At 42.0% G+C, this 10,806-nt stretch overlaps 1 long non-coding RNA gene across 1 annotated transcript; it reads left to right on the top strand.

Annotated features, from left to right (window-relative positions):
* The first annotated feature begins 5,701 nt into the window (after nt 1-5,701).
* LOC309370474 lies at nt 5,702-10,052 on the top strand. Its single transcript, XR_014168587.1, has 2 exons — nt 5,702-6,279; nt 9,858-10,052. It is a non-coding gene; the product is annotated as an uncharacterized lncRNA (long non-coding RNA).
* Nucleotides 10,053-10,806: the final 754 nt, after the last annotated feature.

The following is a 10,806-nucleotide window of genomic DNA, read 5'->3' as shown; positions in this document are numbered from 1 at the left end:
AAAAATGTTCAGAAACCATATTTTTGGTGTTCAGGAGCAGAAATGTTTGAGTACCAAGGCGTTCAAAGAACCAAGGTTCCACTGTATTTTCTTGGTTCAACTGCAGAAGATTAGAGTTGCAAGGAACTTGCATATCTTCGTTCCCAAAGCAAACACCATATATACAAAGTTTGTCTGCAGACAAACACCAGCTCCCTCAGCTGCCTGAAAGCGAGGTGAGTGCCGCAACCCCATAGTCGCCTTTGACTGGACTTAACCGTCCAGGGGTCCTTTACCTTTTACCTTTACCTATAGGGACATGGGTGGTGCTGTGGGTTAAACCACAGAGCTTAGGGCTTGCTGATCAGAAGGTCAACGGTTTGAATCCCTGCAACGGGGTGAGCTCCCGTTGCTTGGTCCCTGCTCATGCCAACCTAGCAGTTCAAAAGCACACCAAAGTGTAAGTAGATAAATAGGTACCACTGTGGCGGTAAGATAAACGGCGTTTCTGTGCGCTGCTCTGGTTCGCCAGAAGAGGCTTAGTCATGCTGGCCACATAACCCGGAAGCTGTATGCCAGCTCCCTCGAACAATAAAGCAAGATGAGCCCTGCAACCCCAGAATCAGCCACGACTGGACCTAATGGTCAGGGGTCCCTTTACCATACAAAGAATATTGTGCCACCTGAAAGATGAACCATTGCATTATGGTCCAAGCTTTCATGGACTACAGTCCAGTGCATCAGATGTGCCAAATGTTATATTGAGCTGCAGCTACATATATACTTGGTAGTGGTAGTGGAGGGCATGGAATAATGAGGCCATAAAGAAACAGAATACAGAAAATAAATAAGGCCATGGGGAAATGGAATACAGAAAAGTGCAGATGGTGATAATTCTGTTATTAACAGTGGGCACTTGGGCCACCTGTGCTTTTCTGCATTTACTTTCATTCTGACCTCTCTATTTGCTTCCCAGAGTCATCTGCATAGCCACTGTAAATAATAATAATAATAATAATAATAATAATAATAATAATAATAATAATAATAATAAAATAATAATAATAATAATACATTTTAATTATACCCCGCCCTCCCCAGCCAAGCCAAGACTGGCTCAGGGCGGCTAACAACCAATAAATAAAACAAGTTGATTAAAATACAACTTAAAAAACAAGATTAAAATACAACATTAAAACATGAAGATGCAGCCTCTTCACAGGAGGAGAAAGGAAAAAAGAAAGAGGGGGAGGGAATCAAATTGATTCTAAGGCAAAGGCCAGGTGGAACAACTCTGTCTTGCAGGCCCTGTGGAAAGAAATCAGATCTACACTAATATCTGACTTTCACTTTTTCCTTACACATCCCTGGTCATCTGAATGCCAAGCCACCCCCCCCCCCACAAGAACTCTTCATATGATGCTTATAGCTATGGTGACAAATGCTGAGGTCTGACAGCAGGGAAGACCGCTGCCATAACCTCCAACATTTCCCAGATGAAAATAGGGACGTCCTAATCCATAATGATAATTTTACTATTTATACCCCATGCATCTTACTAGGCTGCCCCAGCCACTCTGGCCAACTTCCAACATATATAAAAACATAATAAAACATTAAACATTAAAAAAGAAGAACCTTCCCTATACAAGATTACTTTCAGGCGGCTCGGGGGTCAGATAATCCCATACACTCCTAAATTTCTCCCATGAAAATAGGGAACGTCCTAAGGAAAAGCGAGACATTCCAGGATCAGGTCAGAAACCAAGATGGCTTCTCTAAATCTGGGACGTCCCTGGTAAATAGGGACACTTGGAGGATCTGCACTGCATTTGTGCTCTGTTAGCTAGCTAGAGGCATCTTGGATGGCCACAGTGAGAGCAAAACGAAACACAGATGGACAGAATCTTAAGTTTGACCTAAAAGGGCAGTCCTCCTGTCTGTACGAGCATGGGTACCACAAGCAACCAAAGGGAAATAAGTATGATGCCCATCCCCAGAAGTGGCTCACCTGATATGAAGGAACTGCAGGGCTAGTGTCAAGACCTGGGACTAAAATCACTACTAAATTTCACCAAAGGCAATGTTACAGTTTCCTCAAATTCAAATAATTTTGAAGAATGAGTTTCAATACAATTAGAGAAACTCGTAAAGTGGAGGTGAGGGCAAGTTGTACTGTTTTAAATTATTATTATTACAGTGGTACCTCGGGTTAAGGACTTAATTCATTCCGGAGGTCTGTATTTAATCTGAAACTGTTCTTAACCTGAAGCACCACTTTAGCTAATGGGGCCTCCTGCTGCTGCCGCGCTGCCGGAGCACGATTTCTGTTCTCATCCTGAAGCAAAGTTCTTAACCTGAAGCACTATTTCTGGGTTAGCGGAGTCTGTAACCTGAAGTGTATGTAACCTGAAGCGTATGTAACCCGAGGTACCACTGTATTATTATACCCCACCCATGTGGCTGGGTTTCCCCAGGCCCTCTGGGCAGCTTGCAGCAAAATATAAAAACACAATAAAATGCCAAACATTAAAAACTTCCCAATACAGGGCTGCTTTCAGATATCTTCTAAAAGTTGTGCAGTTCTTTATCTCCTCGTACCCTAGCATAAAACTTTGCAGTGCTCACTGAATAAATAACAGCTCATATGTGAAAACAAAGATATGGTGGAGTGCAGAAGTATTTTGTTTGTGTGTGATAAATGCACTCCTTGAATAGACACCCGGTGTGCATGAAATTGTCTGCTTATATGTTCATTTGTTCTGCAACCACCTCTGCAAGGATAGCTATTCCCCAGGTATCTCCTTCTAATTATTGGGCAAAATAAGCAACTTCTAGGTTCTGCAGTTGAAATTTTAGATGCATTAAGGAAGTCCCCTTGGAACTGAGAGCGCAGTCTCAGAGAACACCACAAGACCTTGTTTGCAGAGTTAGTTGCTCCCCTGTCAACAATATTTATTAAAGATCAATGCATAATTCAAAGCAATTAATCTATTTGAACAATTTTATTCCTTTTTATGCTTATGCGCTAGCCATGATATCTATATTTTATTCCACCCTCTGTGCGCTTGAAACAACTTGGCAAAGAGTATGCAGCAATGGTTTTCAAACTTTATACCTTTAGGGACCGCTTTCCACATTGACTGATCTGCACGGTCTCGCATCATTGCCTGATCTCCCCCGCCAAAGATGGATCCATTCTGGAAAAGCTTTCCGAGTTATATGGCTCTCAAAGCTGCCTCACACTATATATTGGCTTTTGGTTAGTGCCAGGGAGGTGTAGCTGCTTGAACATCAGACTAGGATTGGTGAGACCAAGGGTCAAATCCACACTCAGCTCACTGGATTATCTTGCCCCAGCCAGCACCTTTCAGCCCAAGTTACTTCACAAATTTCTTGTGAGGTCAAATTGTGGAGGCCCCATGTACACTGTCTTGAACAGCTTAGGAGAACAGGTGGGGATATCAATAGGATAATTAAAATCATTTGCTGTAATAGAAACCAAAAATATTTAAGGCTACTATTGACCAGCTGTACATCACAAGCAAAATCAGTTTTTAAGAGGGATATTGAAACTGCCCAACTGTGTAAGTAATACAGCGTTACGCATGGAACTTAACACTGTATCCCTGGAAAACGCTCTGTGGAAGCACATACTTTGTCACTGGTTATCTCTATGGCACAATCTCCCAAACTTGTACTTGATACAATGTATGTGGAGAGGTGATTTCCAGAGCCCATGGGTAGAAAATTTACAGCTGAAAATTACGGCAATGGGAATCTCCCCATCCAAATTACTAGAGCAGGACATAGTTCCAGCTAAAAGAACAGTAACCTGTAAACTAGAGGAGATGGACTTGCAGCAGAAAATGGTCTTGGGCAATGGTACCTGCTCACCTCTAAACCTTGGTTTATTACCCCTCTTAAGGCTCCCAAACTATCTGAATTCCTTAACTTCTTCGGCTCATAGATATGCCTTTGTAAAGGCAAGATTCAACACCTTCCCATCGAACGTGCTGAGAAATAGATTCTCCAATGGACAGATATCGCTCTTATGTGATTGTAATTGTGGGGCACCGGAATCGTTGCATCACATAATTCTTGATTGTGCTTTTCACTTATCGGCCAGGAGCAAGTTTCTTGCTCAATATCTTAAAGGAATTGCCGATGATACGACTGAAGCCAAACTGAGATATCTATTAAATGATGATGACCCCCTAAGATCACTCATGGTTGCCAGATTCTTGATCAGCGTCCTATCCCTAAAGAAGAGAAACAGACTCTTGTGTGGCTCGGATAATCCCTTTAAACCATGATCTATGTTTTAGGATGTAATTAGGTAATATCACCATTGATGTCTTCTATTAATTTATGAGCAGAGGGCGATGTTTATGTTACAAATTTATTGTAATGTATGATGTTGGTCTTTTGTTTTTGTTTTACTTTGGTTCTTGTCTGTTTTTTTGTAAGTTTTGGAGGTTTTAAATTTGGAGGTTCAAGTACATTATGGTGGTATGGGAAACTGTCGTGTGATGGGCCAATGGCCGTAATAAAGATCAATCCAATCCAATCTAATCCAAGCACTGGATGTTTTGTGAAGTGGATCCCCTCAGGTAGGAACAAGATGGAGACTTTTGGTTTTATAACATGTTTACACTGTCTGCCCAACCCTTGACCTTTGTGCAAAAACAAAAAAAAAAAAAAGGAAACCCCTATTTTCAGATATATGTGGTAAGTCCCCCAAGATAAATACCTAATTTCTTTGAGCACCGACTCTTCTGAATACCTGAGGTAGTACGTTCCTAGACTTACTCTTTGGATAATGTTTCCCACTTTCTTTCATTTCTTCTTTCATTCTAACTCCCCCCCCCCCTTTGTCTGCTTGTTCTAGTAACCATCTGACACTTATATCGGTTAGAGCAGCCTTTCTCAACCTGTGTCCCCCCAGATGTTGTTGAACTACAATGCCCATCACCCCTAGCTAGCAAGGCCAGAGCTCAGGGATGATGGGAGTTGTAGTCCAACAACAACTGGGGACCCACAGGTTGAGAACCGCTGGGTTAGAGTGACAGTGGGGAGGGTGTGTTTTGTGTGGGCCCTTTCTTGTTAATACTACTACTACTACTACTACTACTACTACTACTACTAATAATAATAATAATAATAATTTATTGATACCCTGCCCATCTGACCACCATCATCTTGCCATATATATTGGTGTCTCTAAGGTGGAATTTGCCAGCTGTTTTGTTTAGCAGTGCAAATCTGATCAGCACACACTGGGGTTCCCCCCCATGCCACAAGTCACAAAAATAACACGGGGACTATTCCTTTATGATGCTGAGATGTCACAAGTGAGTAACAGGTGAGTGTTACTGTGTTGTTATCATGGGATGATGTCAGTGCATATGCAATAAGCAGGAATGAACAGTTGCTATGGAACTTTTTAAAAATTATTATGGTGGTTACATTGCCACATGCATTGCCAGAATAAACCATGACTTCAGCCAGGAATCTTCTTGTTCACCTTCTTGATGCCTTTTGTCACCCACAAACCCAGTAAAAAATGACCATACAATGTACTCCTGGGTGGCTCCCCCTTCATACAGCCTGTTGGTTCCCCCTGAACTGACATAAGAAGAAGAAGAAGAAGAAGAAGAAGAAGAAGAAGAAGAAGAAGAAGAAGAAGAAGAAGAAGAAGAGATTGCAAATAATAATAATAATAATAATAATAATAATAATAATTTATTATTTATACCCCATCCATTTGGCTGGGTTTCCCCAGCCACTCTGGGCAGCTTCCAACAAATTATTAAAATACAATAGTCTATTAAACATTAAAAGCTTCCCTAAATGTGGATCTTCCAGATCAAGCCTTGGCTACCCTCTAGATTAGGCTTTTTACTGCCTCCCCAGCTGCCTTCTGCTTGTTTCCCAAACCTTTTGAAGTGGTACTTTGCCTTTGACCTGGACAGTGAGTAGCACAGGTTTGGACACTCCCTTTCTGCTCTACACAGTACTGTATTATGAACCTTATATCAAAGTTTCATGGAGGTATTTAGCAATAGCAGCCCATCAGTTTATGACTGATGATTAGAAAAAACACTTGTGCACTGCAAAACATTATTCATCAGACATCAGAGACCTGCTTAGGAACATACAATTAGCCCTTCCTTTTTAGCAAGCCTCAGTTGAACTAAATACCACTTTGGGACTGCGTAGATCTGCTTTCCTGGAGGCCAGAGGCAGGTCTGAATGCTGCGGGGACAACTGTGTCTTTCCCTCTGCCAACTATTCTCGGTAAGAAATGTTTCTTTCTCTATTTGCATTTGCAAGTAAGTGCTGCGTACTTCATTAGCTTAAATACTCTCCTTTTTCATTAGGTAAATTAAATGTTCATTGGACATGGTTAGCAGCTTTAAATGCACAATAATGTTCTGTGTGAAGATGAAACCGGGAAGGCTTTGTTTTGCATTGTTTTAATTTACTTTTGGAATTTTAAATACACATGCGCTTCATGGCTACAGTAACCTGTGCACACATTGCTGAAAGCATATTTTATAGAGTTGGAAGGAGCCCAAAGGTCGCATTGTGCAAGATCGCATTGTGCCTCTAGATCAGGGGTCAGCAAACTTTTTCAGCAGGGGGCTGGTTCACTGTCCCTCAGACCTTGTGGGGGGCCAGACTATATTTTGAAAGAAGAAGAATGAATTACTATGTCCCACAAATAACACAGAGATGCATTTTAAATAAAAGGACGCATTCTACTCATGTAAAAACACCCATGGGTAGACAAACTTAGGCCCAGGGGCCAGATCCAGCCCAATCACCTTCTAAATCAAGCCCATGGAAGGTCCGGGAATCAGCGTGTTTTTACATGAGTACAATGTATGCTTTTATTTAAAATGCATCTCTGGGTTATTTGTGTGGCCTGCCTGGTGTTTTTACATGAGTAGAATGTGTGCTTTTGTTTAAAATGCATCTCTGGGTGATTTGTGGGGCATAGGAATTTGTTCTTTCTTTTTTTTCCAAAATATGGTCCGGTCCCCCACAAGGTCTGAGGGGCAGTGGACCGGCCCCTGCTGAAAAAGTTTGCTGACCCCTGTGTAGCTCTATTTCCAACACAAGACGGTCTCATAAAGGGTTGCCATATTTCAAACAGTGAAAATCCGGACAGAAAAGTTGAGCTTTTTTTGCCCAAAATCAAATCGGCAAAAACGACACTGCCAACATGGCTTGCATACGTCCAGATTGTCCAGGACATTTTGCCAATTTTCAGTACTTCCAACTGCAGTCTTCCACATATGTACAGGGAAATTCCAGACCTATGGCAACCCTAGTCTCATATCAATAAATACCAGGTGTGGAGACAGCGAATGGGGCTCAGGGCTGGCAGATGAGACAAGAAGCGAAGAGAGAGTCCTCTGTAGAAACTTGTTGCCATTTCCTGTGTACATTTGGGTGTACAAAATGACAAGAACATTTTGGAAATCGCAAGATATGGGAAATCGCAAGATATGGCTTACACAGGGATGATACAATACTGGTCTGTGACATCAACACAACCACACAATGCATACAGCATTTAGCTTTGTGCCACCGGAGTGGGTAAATAACAGGTGGAGGCATCCCAGCACTGGTCTGCACTGGAAGAGAGGGAGCCACCACTGTGGGAGACTCCACAGCACCAACCAAAGTTGGTGTAAGGCCCTGAAATCTGACATTATGGAGGGAGGATGGGGTAGATCAAGGGTAGCTATGTGTGATGGCCTGGGACTCAGGTGCAGACTCGGAACCAGAGGAGTCTCAGTCTGCACCGGATCCTTTGCCTCAGGCATCATCTGAACCAAGTCTGGGGCTTGATCCTGAAGAGTCCCAGTCTGCACAGGTTCCCCTGCAACAAATACCAGTTGGGCCAAGTCAGGGGCCTGAGCCTGCCCTGGCTCCAGATGCTGGGATTACCTCGTTGCTTTCAGCTGGACCATCACTTACAGCTGCTCCACTACCGGTTGGGTCAGGGGAGGCTGAGGAGGCCCTAGGTCTAGTAACCCACTGATGTCTCCCAAGCTGCAGAGACTAAGGTCTGAGAGAAGGAGAGACCTGAATACTCGCAGGAGGAGTGCTCACCTTCAGGCGAAACAGGGAGGTGAGTCACCGGAGAATCAGGACCGGCCATTACCCCGACAAAAAGGCTGATGGACCCCACCCCAGGTTGCAGGAGCAACATTGCTGTATGCCAGATCCTGCCTGAGATCCTGTACCTGTCCCTGCCTAATTTCCTGCCTCGTATCCTGCCTTGGCCCTGTCGGACTGACTCCTAGCAGAACCTCCAGATTCTGGACGAGTCCTGTACCGTGTTTCAAGGGTTACCCCCGGGCCCAGCACACTATAGATATGCTGGATCCAAAGCTGGTCTTTATCCCAGAGACAGGCCTTATTTGGGGCATACAGCAAAAACAAACGAGCAAGCAAGCAAACTGGGGGAAATGCCCCAATCTTCTCCCCTGGTTGATGGTGCTCTGTTGTACCCTGCTGTAGATATGTGCATGGAAGTCTTGTTTGAACAAGTCACGCCAATCTTAGCTGGATCAGAGTGAATGGAACTATAGTGAAATTTGTGGCGCATCCAGCAATTTCCAACTATATTAAAAAGTCACAATAGAAAACTGACCTCTGGCTAGTTTCATTTAAAAGTAATCAGAATAATTCAAAGGCTAGTAACATCAATATAAATTAGAAAGAAATTTAAGCCAATCTGAGAGAAACAAGGATAAATAGCACCAGATAAGATCCCAGGAGTAAGATTAGAGCTGTCGCCACATTTATATTTGGAAGTTCTGTTCAAGTGAAGAATTTTGAGGAGATATGTAAGGATTTGGGCAAGATTCGTCGAGTTTCTCAAGGAGGCATCTTTTACACTGCCAGTGGGTTTTACCTAAATGAGACTTCATAGGAAATTTAGATATTCTTCTCAGATGAAATATCTGTAGGAGTTTTGAGAGGAGCCAAGCAGATTTTGATAAGATTAGCAAACTTCCTCTAGAGGATTTCACAAATCTCTGACACTAGGAATATCAGTGTCCAACAGAGGTAGTAGATTTGACCACAAAGTACAAAAATAAAATGATGGTGTTAGTTTATGTGGTAGATAAGCTGCCAAACCTAACAAATGCATATTGTTGCTAGTTAGAATGAGAAGGGGCTAAAGCCCAGAGCTGTATTGCTGATAGGCCGATACTAAGACCATAGAAATACAATTAGCACTGGTAGACAGGACTCTGTGTGATGTCATTTCCCCTTCTCTCCTGGAGAGGAAGGAGCATATGGTACTTCCTGTTCTTTTTTCTCTCTTTCTCTCTTCTATTGTCCTACATTGGATGCAGACATGCCTCTGCTTGCTCCAGTTCAGGCAGATGCCTGAAACTGGTTATACAGGAAATACAAGTATTTTGCCTTCATAGTTTTCACTGCTGTCATTGCTGTGAACCAATGCATGATCATAAATGAAGTAAATATTATTTTTAAAATTATAAGTTGTTGCCCGATTCTTTGTTACCTGATAAGAAAGGGGAGCCAGCTTACTTCATAACTAGACTTGCTAAAAGCCAGGTTTTACAGACTAATTCCTATGCTTTTAATTTTTCTGCCAAGGATGAGAGTTTGAAATTCTGTTCAACCAAACACAGGTGGGTGCCTGGAAGGATAAAATGCAATTAATATATCCTCTCCTACCCACTGAAACCCATATCACAACTTAAACATTGAAAAGGAAAAAGAATGCAACCTTTGAAAGATTATCTGTTAAATAAAGAACGCCCAACATTCAGCAGTAATTTAAAAAATGAAACAGTTCTTCTCCCCCCCCCCTTTACCTATAGAGTCTTCTACAAACATTGCTTCCTCCAGATGCAGACTGAAACTATATCCTGAGGCTATGCCCTGCCAGCGGTGGAATACGGAAGATTTATTATTTGTGGATATTGATACAAATTGACTTGATCTGCATCTTCTGGGTTAATGTGTGGTGCTGGAATGCAACTAAATGAATAAATAAGCTGTTATTGTTATTATTACCCTTGACATTTGTCTAAATTTTGCAGTGCAGTTCCGGACACAGGAAACATAACAAAATGTGTGTTTCGTTAGAAAATGTGTTAAAAGTACATATTTGAATGCAAAAGTTCACACAGTATTTTTTTTTTAAATGCAGATTAACCAGGAAACAATCTAGAATGGGATTATGAACGAGCACATATGAAAATGACATGGACCAAAAATAGACTGGCCGGTACATTCTTCCCTGTGGGTACTTAGGAGCATCAGCAATTTGCAGGTACAACCCTCTGGGGAAAAAATTGGCTGTCCTGATGTTCTAATCTTTACAAGGAGCCAGCTAATTTGTTTTTCGTGGAACAATGCCAGAGCCAGCCAGCCATAAAGAGAATTTTAGTTAAGTATCACCCAGTGACGCTTCTGAGGGACCATATTTGTTTACCTGTAGCAAAAGGAATATTATGCTTTGCAGGCCCTGAGGAATTTTGGTTAACAGATTAATACATATAATTTGTTTTTAATGAGACATGATACTTCATTGGGCTATCTTTAATGGGTTTTTTAAAAAATGCTCGTTACATTCTAAATGCAGTGAAATCAATCCATGCCCTCTAAGTCCATACAAAACAATCTCAGCCCAGCCTGGGTGTGTGTATCATTCTACCAAGCAGTATGGAGAATTTTATTTCTCATATATAGATTCAGGTGTATAGTTAAACGTGGGTTAAACTTCCTGCCTGCTACTGCCCAGTTTTGTTCTCTAGAGTTGCAACT

The sequence above is a fragment of the Podarcis melisellensis genome (genome assembly GCF_964234715.1).
Source record: "Podarcis melisellensis genome assembly, chromosome: 5".
In the NCBI taxonomy this organism is placed as follows: domain Eukaryota; kingdom Metazoa; phylum Chordata; class Lepidosauria; order Squamata; family Lacertidae; genus Podarcis; species Podarcis melisellensis.
The sequence above is the reverse complement of the archived record's forward strand: the minus strand, read 5'-3'. Positions and strand labels throughout refer to the sequence as shown.